General features: G+C 38.1%; 1 protein-coding gene across 6 annotated transcripts in view; it reads left to right on the plus strand.

Moving 5' to 3' along the window:
* The window catches only part of R3hcc1l (R3H domain and coiled-coil containing 1 like), an 85,518-nt gene that overhangs the window by 7,660 nt on the left and 62,403 nt on the right, over positions 1-15,455 (plus strand). The window contains exon 1 of one of the 6 annotated variants that reach the window (XM_075974126.1): positions 6,692-6,711. The exons of the other annotated variants lie outside the window; for them this stretch is intronic. The gene's annotated coding sequence lies outside the window, so the exon portion shown is untranslated. Of the gene's footprint in view, positions 1-6,691; positions 6,712-15,455 lie in introns of those variants that run through there. 6 annotated transcript variants of the gene reach the window in all.

Below are 15,455 nucleotides of genomic sequence, written 5' to 3' on the forward strand. Positions count from 1 at the left end.
GTTTTGTTGTTTTGGGTATTGTATGTTTGTGGCCATTCAGTGGCAGCAGAGTTTAGACTAGTCTGATGCAGTTATTTGTCATTAGTAGTTCTTAAATATTTTTTTTTAATTTTTGTGATGCTGGGCCTTGTTCTAGTATTCTACCATTCAAACTATATCTTCAGCCCCTAATGTGTTTAATTATGAATTATCCAAACCGTAATTGAATGTGATCCCATAGATGACAGAATTCTGTTGAGAGTCAGTAGTGTTTGAGAAAAGGTTGTTTTGGAGGTTTTCTATGTAAGATAACCCTATGGATTGACTGGAGAGTGTTTCAATAGCAGTGCTGGTAATGTAGACATAGAAAGGAGGTGTGGGGACGAGCAGTAAGGTAATGGAGCTAGAGGAGCTGGAAGAGTCAGAGTACAAATTTGAGTGTGATATATCCAGTATACTGTGTCATTGATAATGGTCTGGGAGAAAGATAATGATTTCAGTTTCTAATTTGTTAAATTTTAAGTATATAATTTATGTGGTAGTTTTAAATATTCATTAATCTTAATGGGTACTTCCTCATAATCTTCTTTTGAGGCCATGAAGTTATCCTAGCAAGTAAATATTCTTGGCGATGGTGTTTTGGAACCGACTTTAGGGTAATAGAGCCATACAAGAAAACCAATCTTCTCACGTGATGCTTGTATCCGTTGACTCTAAAGGAGTGTTAGTTTTGCCTGACCACCCACCTTACTTACCTCCTTTTTTTTTTTAAAGTGAAGTTTGCTAGTTTCTAGAAATTAATCTGCAGTCATGAGGTGTACTACTGGAGAAGGTTTTTGAGTAATTACTGTGACTGTTAAAAAAATTCAGAGAGGTTCTAGGGATCCAGGAACTCCGAGTGTGCCTTGGTTAAGAGAGTGGATTCAGGAAGCATAGGTTTGAATGATCTTTTGTGATTAGTATGTATCCTAAATGAGTTTGTTGGGTTGCAGCTTCCTCCATTTTTAAAAGAGAGCTGCTACTAAAGCTCCCAACTTTGATGAGATTGCGTTAGGGATTATCTCTTAGATTTAGAGTATTACCTGGCAAATATTAAGAGCTCAGTAAATATTAGCTCTAGATTACCACCTCTCGGATAACTGCTGCTGCCATCACTTTATGATTTTATTTTAAAAATCAGTTACGTTCTTGTTTAACTGTGTACTAGTTGAATGGTAAGCTGCTGGAGATAAATTTGGAGCTCAAACGATCAGACAGATTGTTAAAGGAATGTTGTAGAGCTTTGTGAGAGGAGCAGAAAAGACTGAAGTAATATTGGGTTGGGCAGGAAAAGAAATAGCAAAGACACTGATGGAAGGTGTTGAGCAGAAGAAAACTTCTATATGATTGATTATCCATATACAAGTTATCTTAATTAGGATTGGATTTGGTTGCAGTCAAGTAAGAGAGACATAAACAGTTTCTTTCTCTTGATGTGAAGAATCCCAGAAAGCTTCATGCTGTGGTGTTGTGTTGTTCCACTGTGTATAGATGCTGTTCTTCCACAGTGTCACTTTAGTGGTCAAGATTAGTTCCCAGCACAGAGGTGGGAGGGTAACCATAATGGCACGCGGTTTTGATCCTATGCAATCTGCTGGCTTGGTGGGAGCCTAGCCAGTTTGGATGTTCACCTTCCTAGATATGGATGGAGGGGGGAGGACCTAGGACTTACCACAGGGCAGGGAACCCTGACAGCTCTTTGGACTGGAGAGAGGGGGGGAGAGGAGTGGGGGGAAGGGGAGAGGGGTGGGAGGAGGGGGAGAAGAGTGGGAGGAGGGGGAGAAGAGTGGGAGGAGGGGGAGGGAAAGGGGAGGCTGGGAGGAGGTGGAAATTTGTTTTTTTTTCTCTTTATTCTTCTTTTATCAATAAAAAAAAAATCAAAAAAAAATCAAAGTCACTCTAGTCACAGAGCTCTGCAGCTCTAGCTATTTCGTCCACATCCCATCCAGCACAGGAGAAAGGAAGGGAGTCAGTCTGTCCCCCTGAAAGATACTTCTAAAGTTATGTATACCACTTTTGCTTATATGCCACTGATAAAACTCGGTCACATACCATAACTTGATACTGGTAAGGTTGGGAACTGTAGACTTTGCTTTGAATCTTCAGTGTCTGTGAGTGAAGACACAGTGAGAATATCTAAAACTTGTTCTAACCAAGTTGCATCAACAGTCCAAGCTGAGCATCTTTATTTATTTATTTAAATATTTATTTATTTATTATGTATACAATATTCTGTTTGTGTGTATGTCTGCAGGCCAGAAGAGGGCACCAGACCTCATTACAGATGGTTGTGAGCCACCATGTGGTTGCTGGGAATTGAACTCAGGACCTTTGGAAGAGCAGGCAATGCTCTTAACCACTGAGCCATCTCTCCAGTTCCTGAGCATCTTTAGAATGAAAATTTTGAGTGTGAAATCCAGAATGGCCTGCAGTGTTCTGGTTCCCAGAGTAAGGGGTGCTTAACCAGTATGTTGTTTTTAGAGTTTGATCCTTTTTTGGATCTGGATATATGTGTGTACCTATATGTTTTCAGCTAATATTAATGTTCACTACAGTTACTTTATTTGGCAGTAGGCAGAAGAGTGATGGCAAATAAGCCTCTCATACCATTCTTTTGTTGTGTTAAGCCTGTAGTTTTATATAGTCTTCCACCACCCTCCAATTTATTTGTTTTTTGGCCAATGGTTTTAATCCATCTCTGTCTTTTTATATTACTTCTCTCACACTGCTGTTAATTGTACTTCCCAAAATAGATAAATGAGCAAATTTAATTAAATGTGTTATTTGCACTGCCTCCTGATCATTAATGAATTTGTAAGTAAGGTCAGACCTACAGCCCTCCTGGTGTTACAATTACTAAATCTTGTCTGTCTACTCTAATGGTAATTATTTGCTTTAAGTTATCTAAATTTTTTTAAAACTTTCATATTTTATATGTTTATGCTTTGTCAATATTAGAAATATAAAGACCTAACAAAAAGAGTCTATTTTCAAAGACCTTTTTTGTTTTCTTCAATTGAAATTTTATTTATACATTTTTAAATGATGGATAATTTATTTAAAATCAAAGTATATCAATGTTTGTATTTTGTTTCTTTGAATTAACATTTTACTTTATATTTAATCAATATGAATACAGTTTGTAGACATAATTTAAAGAATTAAATGGGGGAGCTGAGAGATGACTTAGTGGTTAAGAGCGTTTGCTTTTCTTCCAGGGTACATAGTTAGGTTCTTAGCTCCCACATCAGGTGGCTTACAGCTTCCCATAGCTCCAGCTTTGTTCTTCTTAAACAGTCATCTCCACTGGTGTTCTCTTCTTAGCCTCCCAGTGTAGTTACATTTTGACATTTGGTTGTGGTGGCATTTCAATTGTATTTTAATCAATAAAGACTGCCTGAAGATCTGAGAGTAAAACAGTCCCATTGGTCAGCTTTACAGACCAGATTAATCCCAGTAACCACAGTGGTACACACCTTTAATCCCAGTAGCCACAGTGACACACCTTTATTTTCGGTAGCCACAATGATACATACCTTTAATCCCAGTGGTACATGCCTTTAATCCCAGGACTAGAGAGGAATATAAGATGGGAGGGGGGAGACAGCTCTCAGACACACAAGTCTCATTCTGAGGTTCTGGGAGGCAGGATCACTATTTCAGACTGAGGTTGAGGTAAGAGCCAGTGGCTGTTTTGCTTTTCAGATCTTCAGGTTGAACCCCAATTTCTGACCCTGAGTTTTTATTAATCATGCTTCATTTGGCTACATTAAATAGTTTTGCATTTGCATTACTTTACCTGTACAAATTTGATAGTGTCTTAAATGGCCTCACTGTGGTCTTCCCAATGTCATAGCACTCTTTCAGTTCCAATTTACCTTCTTCTCTGTCCTCCCTCACCCATCTTGCTTCCATTCTGAAGCTCCTTTTCCATTATTCTATTTGAGTGATGATCTCTGGGCCTACTGCGTTGTTCTTTTTCCTAGGATTAGTTCCCTTTGTTGTAATATGTAGACTTCTCTCCTGGATTTGATTTTCAGTCTTGTCAGAACTTATATCTTCCTCATTCTTCATTTACCCACTTGCGTAGGTAGAACATATCCTCTGGTAGTAGTGTCTGCATAAAAAGATGGCACTGTAGCCAAGAGTGGGAGAACGGCAGTCTTTATTTAAGATACCTCTTGTTATGTAGCTTTTGGTCCAGATTGGGTGCTTTTGACTTTTGATGCACAATTCTGAAAGTCCAATTTACTGGCATTCTCTTACTTCTGTCTCATGCTGGGGATCCTGTTATCTATATTCATGTTTTCTTCTTTTGGCTTTTTGTACTTGTCAAAAGGATGGGACCATCACATATTACGTAGAATATCAGGCACAAAATTTTTGTGAACAAAACAGATCGTTAATCTTGTATAGACCTTTCTATCCTCTAGCTTCTTAAATTTTATTGCTATTTTTTTCTTCTTTGCTCTTTTCTTTCTTTGTGGATTTGGGTCTTATGTCTGTTATTATCTTAGGAGTGTTTGGAGGGAAGAAGCAAAATTACTTGTTTGTATGTACATTCTGCCCACTTTTCCCTGAATTTACTTGATTAGATTATATATTCTGGGACCTGGAAGGGATAAAGTAAAGTGAGGATCTGATTTGGATCCTGAGTACCTATACAAAAAGGCAGCATGGTAGCATATACCTGTAATTCCATCACTGTAGAAGTGGTGATGTCTTGGTCCCTGGAGCTTTCCAACCAGCTAGTCTAGCCATATTGGTGAGATCCAGAATCAGTGTAGACCCTGTTTCAAAAGGAGAGTGATTGAGAATGGCACCCAACATTGACCTCTGGCTGGTGTGGGAAGTCCTTCTGTCTATGTGTTGCTTCTATTGGTTAATGAATAAAGAAACTTTCTTGGCCTAATAGGGTAGAACAGAGCTAGGCAGGGAAAATTAAACTGAATGCTGGGAGAAAGGAGGTGGAGTCAAAGAGAAACCATGTAGCCCTGCCAGAGCCAGATAGTGAAACTTTACCTGGTAAGCCACAGCCTCATGACAATACAAAGATTAATGGAGATGGGTTAATTTAAGATATGAGTTATCCAGAAATACACTTAAGCTATTGGCCAAACTGTATTGCAAATAATATGGTTTCTGTGACATTATTTTGGGGCTGAGCAGCTGGAAACAAACAAGCAGCTTCTTACAACATCTGGCCTCTACATTCTGGCTTGTACTCATGTATGTTCACCTGCACACATGAATATGTACATATCACACACATATATGCATAGAGACATAAGACTAAGGTACTCTTATGTGACATAATGCTAAACTGTTATAATTTTAATAAGTGAAAGATAAAGTATTAATAGCAATATGGTGGTTAAATATGTAACCAAATGGGTTTGCAGAAAGAATACTATTGTAGAAGAGGAAGATGTTGTGCCTGCCTTGATATTTGAGCTAACTGGATCATTGAAAAAAGTCCACAGAAGCCTTTCATCTTTATTATAAAACAAGTAGAAAATAATGATAAGAGTGAAGAGGAGAAAAAATTATTTTGATTCCACTATCCAGGGGCTGGGACCAAAATCCATATAGTTTTCTTAAATATTGTTAAATTCCTATCTGAAGACATTGTACTGATTTCAGTTTTTACTAGAGATCCGTGAGAGTTTCACCTCAAGCTCTCCCTTAGAGGGATTTGATACATCCTTAAGACTTTGTCTAACTGGATAGGTAAGAGGATGGGATCACAATACAGTTGTTGGGTTTTGGTTGGTTTCTTTTTTATTGGTGTGTGGGGGTATGTGTGTGACAACAAGGTCTCACTATAGCCTAGGCAGTCTTGAACTCAGAGTGACCAGTAACCACCATGCTCTACTTCTGTATGGTTTTAAACAAGTATTTTCTTGTAGTTTGTCAGTTGTTATTTATAGTGTTTGTTCCGAGTGTTCAGGCTTTTTTATAGTCCAGTTTCTTTAGTTATTTGTTTCATTTGTATATTGTTTCGAAATTGAAAAACCTTTTTTGTGGAAAATAATTCACCTATATTTTGTTTTGAGTACTTGTATGATTTTAGTTGTTAATTTGGATCCATGTTCCATTTGATATTTTGTTGTTACAAATGTGTGGACCTAATAATTTTTTTCTGCAGACTAGACTGGACATATTTTCTTTTAAAAGACCATTTTTACCCGTATAGTTTTTGAGATGTCACCTTATCACATTTGAAATTTTTATCATTTATTTCTGGATGTTTATTTATGGAGATGTCAGAGGACAGCTTTGTATAGTCGGTTTTTTTCCTACCCTTATGTGAACTCAGATCACCAGGCTTTCTAGGTAAGACCCTGTTTCTGGACTTTTTATGCCTGCATCGTTATTCCATTGTTTTTGTTATAAAATATTTGCAGTCTATTGCACTGGTTTTAAAAAATTGTGTGTGTTAAGCGTGTGTGCGTAGGTTTGTTAATATGCATGTATGCACATGCATGCAGAGGGCAGGAGTCAGTCGAATCTTCCTCATTTGCTTCCCAACTGACCTTTTGAGACACTGTCTCGTAGAACTCATTGATTTGGTGAAGCTGGCTGTTCAGTGAGCTGTAGGATCCTCCTCCATTTGTCCTTCCAGGCATACTGCTGCATCCAGCTTCTTAGCTGTGTGCTAAAGATCTGAACTCAGGCCTTTGTGCTTGTGTGGTAAGTACTTTATTGACCGAACCATTTCCCCAGACACTGATATGAAATTTTAAAAAATCCTATTATATGATTTCATATGTTAAACTTATTATTAGCTTGTCTATCTACATTAAAACCACTGCTGAGGGGCTGGAGAGATGGCTCAGCAGTTAACACTGGCTGCTCTTCCAGAGGTCCTGAGTTCAATTCCCAGGAACCACATGGTGACTTACAACCATCTATAGTGGGATCTGATGCATAAAGGTGTACATGCAGATAGCTCACTCAAACATAAAATAAATAATTCTTTAAAATTTTGTTGATATTTTCATTTAATTTACATTAAATTGATAATTTAATGATTGGGTTTTCTGAGAACAAGGACTGCTTTTTTGTGTGCCTGTATACACTTTTGTGACTAAAGCAGCCCATGTTGGCCTCAGACTTGAGGCAATCCTCCTACCTCAGCCTCCCAAGTGCTGGAATTACAGTGGCACTCTTGTCATTCCCAGTTTCAAGAATGTCTTCAGAGTGTCATCATTTATATTTATATTATATACATATAATATAAATATCATATTTATAATTCCTTTGAAAACTAGTTTTTATGTGTGTGTGTGTGTGTGTGTGTGTGTGTGTGTGTGTGTGTGTGTGTGGTGGCGGGGATCAAACCATGGGCCTTGCACTTGTACCAGCTAGGCTAACACTCAACACTCCTCCCTGACCTCTTTTTTTTTTAATCCAATAATACCTTACAGATATTTATATCAATTACAAAGGTATATAATTTTTGTTGTTGTTGTTTTAAAATAAGGTTTTACTGTGTAACGCTGGCTGTCCCAAAACTCGCTCTGTAGACCAGACTGGCCAAAATTCACAGAGATCCACCTAACTCTGCCTCCTGAGTGCTGGGATTAAAGATGTGCACCACCACCATCTGGCTATACATCGGTCTTTTTAAAGCACATGGTTTTGTATAGTATGAGTATACTTGTATCAGTGAATATTAGATTTTCTTATAATTTTTAAGAATATGAACAGTTCTGGAAAAGTATATATAGAAGTCCAGATATTTTCTTATGTCAGTCCTCTAAGCAGAATTGCCTTATCAGAGGACCTTTGATTTATAAGTTTATTAGGCATATTGTTTAGATGCCTTCTCTACTAATAGAAATGTGTGTCTACTAGATAATGTTCTTGAGCCTTCTACTGACTTCACTGAAACAAGACTGACTTAAAAAAATTTAAAGTTAAAAAAAACTTAGGTAATTCTGTTGCAAGGAGCTTGTTCATCCAGGCCACCCAGAACTGAAATAATCACAAAGAAACTCTACTAATTAAATCATTGCTTGGCCATTAACTCTAGCTTCTTATTAGCTAACTCTTATAGTTTAACTCATCTCCATTAATCTGTATATCACCACAAGGTCGTGGCCTACCAGGAAAGTTTCAGCATGTCTATCTGGCGGTTCCATGGCTCCTCCCTCTCTGCCTTCGCGGCCCCCCCCCCCCCTCCTATCTAAGTTCTGCCCTATCAACAGGCCAAGGCAGTTTCTTTATTCATTAACCAATAAAAGCATCACATAGACAGAAGGACCTCCCACACCAAAATTCCTTTTAAAAAAGAGCGTCTTTAGTTTACATTTCTTTGCTAACTTATGTAGGTTTTTCTTTATTAACTGCTGAGGGTTGGTTTTTTTTGTTTGTTTTTTGTTTTTATGGCCAGCCTGGTATTCAGCACCTGCCATTAACACAACATATTGAACTATAGTAATGCCTGGAAGTTGAACATTGTTTTGTAATTTGTTCTGTTTTATTTCTTATCTTTTTTTTGATAGCAGTTAGAAGGTATTTCTGTCCCATTACACCTGTCCTCAGAGACCTAAAGTGAGATGTCATTTCTTTGCTCATGTTTGTTGGTGGGTGTCTAAAAGGTGCGTGCATGTGTGTGTTTTTATCACACAGTCCATGCTAAATCACTGTCAAGTCTTTACTAAGCACTTGGATGGGTGTCAAAGAAATGTTGTGTAGTTTTAGAAATGACTTCTGTTATATTTTTAGGCAAGGCTGTCAGAAGGGAAGTTTTGTATAATTTGCCTTCAGACACAGCTTGTCTGTATGTAGTTTTTCTTGTTTAAAAAATAAAAATGGTAAGTTGCTTAATATATAAACTTATTTTAATTATACCTATTGTTTTTTTTATTCTAAATATGTTTGCTTGTTTGTGGTACTTGAATATAATTTTGTAACTCTCAGGAGGTGAAACAAGGTTCTTGAAAGAATTGGGTCCTTTGCTTGTGCTTACAGTTTTTGTTAGACTTAGTGTTTATGGAGTATACAGACTTAGTTTTCAGGGCTGGATTCCTAGCTTTCCATAGTCTTTTTCTAAGGTAATAACTGAGAGTTAGTACCTTATCAAGCTCCAGCTCTGCTATAATTCATATAGAGAACAGCAAAGATGCAGTGTTATTATAGGGGTTTAATTAACTCAACTCAAGAAGAATAGATGGCTATTTAAATCCTCAATAAAGTATAATGAATACTGTTATTAAAGAACTTGGAGATGAAAATAATTAGGTAACTGATTTTAATTTTTAATATTACTTTTTAGGTATTTATTTTCAATTAGCTTTTCTTTCAAAGAAAACAGTATATTACTATAAACTGCTATTTTGGAGAGCTTTTTCTACTCATATCCTGATGGTCCTGTCACTGTTCCCAGCTTACGTGTGTTGTCAGGAGCAGTTTGGGAAACTGAGGTGCAGAGTAGAGGCTTTAGTGGTGATCAGAGGGTTGGCCACAGCAGCTGTCAGAAGATAACTTACTTATGTTGCTGAAGCACATGACAAACTTGGGGTTTTTTTCTTTCTTTTTTTTCTTCAGTGTCTCTCTATGTAGCTCAAGCAGGCCTTGAACTGTCTTTGTAGCGCAGACTGGCCTTTTGATCTTCCAGCCTCAACCTCTTAACTGCTGCGATTACAGGTATGCTCTACAATACCCAGCTCAGAAGTTTCTTTCAAATGGTTTTGCACAGTGAGACATAGTCAGAAATAAATGCTGATGTCAAGACCCAAGTTTAAACAAAGTGGTTTCAAATAGAATCCAAGGATGAGAAGACTTAGACACAGGAAAAAAGGATAAAGTAGCCCCCCCACCCCCTCCCGCCTTTGATAGAGGTTTTGCTTTTGTTCGCATCAGAAATCTGCTTTCCAGGTATTATAGATGTGTGTGGTTTAGTGAGTAGATGCATGCACATGACAGAGACTGCCTACATCTCAGAGAAAGCCAAAGGGGGTTTGAGTCTTGGTTATTTAAAATCTCCTTGTACCCATCTTATTAGGAGTATTATTTTTTTTTTCAAAGAAGAAACTAATTTTCTACTGGCTATAAAGAGTGACATTGTGTCCGGGAAAATGCTGTACTAACACTTTGTACTGTCCCACAAGAGTACTTCTTAAGTCCCCAAATGCAGAACTGACAATCTGTGACAGGCTATGAATGGTTGAGCAGCAGTTGGGAAGGTGGACAGCAGAATAAATGGTTATATGTAAGCTAAAGAGGAGCTGGGAGGGGAAGAAATGAGAGCAGAGTGGAACAACTCAGGTTTTGTGGGCAGTTTAAATGCAAGCTGTTCTAGTAGTTAAACTCTAAGTTGGGAGACAAAAATAGGGTGTGGAGGGCAAATTGATGGGATGGTAACACCCTCTGAAAAGTGTCTTTGTTCTGGTTTGTCATGTCACCAAAACTGTAAGGTTCAGGAAGCTGGAAAGTTAAGAGCACTGGAGCTCAGCAGTTAAGAGCCCTGGCTGCTCTTTCAGAGGACCCAAGTTCAATTCCCAGCAACTACATGGTGGTTCATTGTCTATAATTCTAGTCCTAGGGATTCAGCACCCTCTTCTGGCCTCTGTAGGCACCAGGCACAACATGTGGGTCACAGATACACATGCAGGCAAAAACACCCATACACATAAAATAATAGGGAAAAAAGTCTGTAAGGTTGGGTCAGATGGAATTTAAATTGTTAAAAAGACCAGATAAATCACTTTGTATCAGGATCAGGAATGAAACTAAATATCAGTATAATTGAGATGGGAGCTTAGGAATTCCTCTTTAGGAATTGTTGCAGTAGTGGTAAGGCCATATAACATTACTAGATCCCAAATAGCTTGGCTTTTAGTACAAGCCAGTGTATCTGGTTGATTGGCTCAGTTAATTTGATTAATAAATTTAAATACATACCACCAGCTGATAATTGTTTCTGGAATACACAACTTACCATAATTGTATTAGATATCAAAGAATGAGTTTCTAGACTACAAGGAGTACTTCATAGGGACAGGTTACATTTTTCTTTTGCCGACTCGTTCTAAATATGGAATTAGACTTGGGAGCTCTTTAGAGTCTGGTCCTCCTGCTGATTCTGTTCTGACTTTGGGTTGTTATTTTACTGCTTTGTCATTGGCACGAGAGAAGTATGAGTGAGTCTTAAGGTTGTTTATCTTGTCTTTACACCAATGATGCATATTTCAAAAGATAAAAAGGATAATGGAAGGGCAAGTACGGTGATCGAGGGATGAGTAGAGACCCAGAGGCACTAACAGTAGCACTCACTGTTCAAATTATCCTTAGGGCCCAGACTGGATTCCCCACTGCTCTACTTGAATTCCTGATCTCCCTGGTGTTGAAGCCTTCCATTGTCAAGTCTTAGGTTGAGTCTCCACAGCTTTCTTACAGAAATCCATACTTAATTTCATGTTATAGGCTGAATGTTTATGCTCCTTCTCACCACGTTACTGCACGTGTGGAAGTCTAAATCTCAAATGATGGTGTTTTAGAGGTCGAGCCTTTGGGAAGTAGTTGGTAGGAGGGTAAAGCCCTCGGGCTGGATTAGTGCTCATAGAAGACAACACTAATCTCACTTCAGTCTATTGAGGATATGAAGAAGACTGACCTTAGAAGAGGGCCCTCCTAAGAGCTTGGCCATAGTAATTCCTTGATGCTCCAGATATGGCCAACTGCATAAGCCATCGTGTCTGCAGTCCTTTCTGCCTCTTCACATGGTTTTTGGTGGTGGTGGTGGTGGTGGTGGTGGTGGTGGTGGTGGTGGTGGTGGTGGTGGTGGTGGTGGTGGTGGTTTTATATTTTTTTTTTTTCTGTTTGGAATGTCTCCCATAAATTCTGTCTGAATAACACTGTGTCATCATTTTCCCCTCCCCCCCGGCAGGGTTTCTCTGTGTAGTCCTGGCTGTCCTGGAACTTGCTCTGTAGACCAGATTGGCCTTGGACTCACAGAGACCTGCCTGCCTCTGTGTGTGTCATCACTGTCTGACTGAATTACCTTTTCTAAAGGTTTACCTCTAGTACCACATATTTCATGACATTTACTTTAACTGTTCCAGGGCCTTAAAGATGCTTCTTTACTTGGATTTCTGTCATTTATTGCCTTTTTCTTTATTGGCAATTATATGTACTCCATTCAAACAACTTATTTCCTCTGCTTCATCTTTCTAATTAGTTAAAGACATCTTATTGAGGGAGGCTACGTTTCTTTTCATGTGTCTCAAATTATGTTGTTACTTGTAGTCTGCTTTATAATCTCCACTGCCCCAGCATAGATCTAAATAAACACTTAGTTTGACAGTGAGAAAATGCCATTACTTATTATTAGCTTTTATCTCTTTTTAACGTTTATCTTGTTTTTGAATCATAAGAATAATAGATTAGAATGTGCTTTAAGTATTTGAGCAATGTTTGTTCAGTAGATTGTTTTTCTTTGAAAGCCTCTGCAACCCTCTGTGCAAGCTTTTTGATCCTTAAAACATTGCTGTGAAGATGTTTTTGTATTCTAAGGTAATTGTTATTCTTGAAGCTCTTAATTAGTAAACTTTAAACCTGCATAGGAGACAAGTTCTTATTTATTAACTTTCATGTTTTCTTTGCTTGCTCAAAGAGAAACTTGCCTTTTGGTATTCTCCATCTCTAGGCACAGTTTTCTTTCATACATGTTGACGTAGCTGCAGGGAGAGGCAGATAACAGTTGTAGCTATTTATAGCATATAGACTCCACCTCCTTCATTTACAGTTACTCACTTTTTTGTTGGTGTTTATTAAGCTATTCCCTCCTATGCTTTTACTCCGTTATAGATTTTAGAAAGTTTGTGTTTTAGTCTAACATAATAGTTAAGTGCAGGGTCTGGAACTCTGAATTAAACATGGGAGCTCTGTGATCTTAAGTAATTGAAATTTCAGATTTCTCATCTATGGAGCTGAGATAATGATAGGTACCACTTAGTTTTCTGATCGGAGTCACAAGAGATAATAAAAAGAGACACTAAGCACAAATTAAGTATAGTGGCCTCAACTTTAAAAATCCACTTAATGATTTATTGGCTTTAGGCTGTGCATCCTAAAGAGGGGGAAGTTGTAATGCATGCGAGGGTTGAGACACAGCCCCCAAAGCCTTATTCTTTTGAATGCTTTTATTGTCAGCAATAGAATGCCATTTTAACTCAGAACAGACCCAGGAAAGAGACTGTTGAGCAATTTTAAAAACACAGACCAACATCCAGATGTGTAGAGAAAAAGAGAACTTTTTGTTTATGTTTTTTCTCTTCTCTGTTTGCTCCCTACTGCCAAATGTATATTCAGAGTAGGAAACAGAAAAGTCTGTTTATTGTATTGCTCTTGTTCAGTCACAGGAAACCTTTCAAATGAGTGCTTTTAGAAATGGTCAGTAATAGAGCTAACATTAAGTTTGGAAGAGTTAAGCGGGTGAGCTACAGGGTTGCCATGTCAGTGGAGTGTGAAAGAGACTAAGTTTCAGCCTGTTTCCCAGCCTATAAAGTGTGAAATCGGTTGGTGCTCATGCGTGGTGACTATTGCTAGTAGAGTGTAAAATGTTTGGGACATTAATTATGCTATATTGCAAGGAAAACCTTTTCATGCTGTAGTTTAAGACTCAAGGTTCTACTGGAATTATGTGCTAGATATCTTTTGTCATCCCGATACTCAGATTTTCGTGAAATCTTGAAGTTGTATTCTCTTTGTCCAATGGCATACAGAGAAGCAAAGGCTATACATGCCCAAGGAAAGCACAGAATACGGTAATTATTATGTCCTGTAAGATGCATCTGAAAATATCATCTGCAACTCATATTTGATAGATGTTTCTCATTTTGAAATTTTTTATTATTTTTTCAAACAGTCTTGTTTTATAGCCGAAGCTGACCTTGAACTTGGGATCACCTTGTCTCAGCTCCAGGTTATAAGATTATGGTGTGCACCACCATGTCTGTCTTCATTTCTTCAATTCTAAAACTCAACAGTGAAGAGTTTCTATATTCTGTTTTGAAGTTTTCTCTAGTCTAAAAACTGTGTTACTCATTTCACTGGTCATTATCCCCATGTGTATGTATGCCACTGGATGCTTTCAAGTACTGGGGGAAGAAGTACAGAAATTACTCTGATGGGAAATAGAAAATGGGGAGTTCCTGGCTTGACACCTGCCGAGGTTCTTCGCCATATGGCTTTGAGTCAAGGTGAATGAGGAAGTTTCAGACAATAGTCAGCTATAATTGTCAGCACTTCAAGGTTAGAAGGCAATTGGAAATAGACATGCCGTGAAAGTGTGCAAGTTCTTTCATTTTTATCTTGGTGTTTTTCTCATTTTATTAAGGCAGTTTTGAAATGTCTTTGTTTGCTTTGCATTTACAGAGTTTAATCAAATTGTAAATGTTTATGGAATTAATACATTGGTGTGTCTTACTGAGTATCATGTAACCTAATGTATTAGTTAAGTGTGGGAACTTTGATATCTTAACTAATAGGTTAGCTAGGTGAACTTGTGTCATTTTTATTGTAGTTGGGAGGAAATGAGATTTTATTTATTTATTTTTGGCCATGTTCCATTTAATCTTTACTTATTAAAAAACAGCCCACAGTCCAGATTTAGACTTGAGGCTATATTTTGCAGATCCTGGTTATGATGATTAATAATCATCCATCATTACTGGTTTTGAAGTCACCTAGAAGACTGTACTTTGTGTGTGTGTTGTTGATTTGCAGAAAAGTTTAACTGAGGAGGGAAGGCTCACTCTGAATGTGTGTAGCTCCTTCCTATGAAACAGGGTCCCAGTCTCAAAGAGAGGAGAAAGAGGAAGCCAGCTGAGCCCTAGAACTCATCTCTCTCTGCTTCTTGACTGCAATCTCAATGTGGCTTGCAGCCTCTTGCTCGTGTTTGCTTGCCTTCCCTGCTGGAGTGTTGCCCCTCAAACTGTGAGCCAAATGAACTCTTTCTCAAGTTGCTTTTGTCACAAACTTTTGTTACAGCAACAAGAAAAGTAACTAATACTGTGGTGTAAATGTACCTGACTGTATACTTGCCTGTTTCCACAACACAAACATTCTGTTCCCCTGTCCTCCTAGGCATGGCATTTCATGCCAGGGAAACTCTTCTTCAGGATAGGGACAGCGAGTGTACCCTCAGAAGCCCATGTGAACAAGCATCATGTGGTTCAGCCTTTCATGATATCTAAGAGTTTTCAAAACTCCTATCTCAAAGTTTGCCTTTTTGAGCTCTTCAGTCCCAAACTACCATCTCGGACTTTACCTCCCCAAAACACTTGCCTTTGCTCACACCTCACAACTCCCTAAATATTCCATCTTGGTTTTCTCCATGGCCAATGTGATCCTTGTACAGTAAGCAGTTAATTTCAGTATCAGATGTTGGTAGTAGATGAGATTTTACACACACATGATGTGGGAGT

Source organism: Microtus pennsylvanicus, chromosome 5 (assembly GCF_037038515.1).
Source record: "Microtus pennsylvanicus isolate mMicPen1 chromosome 5, mMicPen1.hap1, whole genome shotgun sequence".
Taxonomy (NCBI): Eukaryota; Metazoa; Chordata; class Mammalia; order Rodentia; family Cricetidae; genus Microtus; species Microtus pennsylvanicus.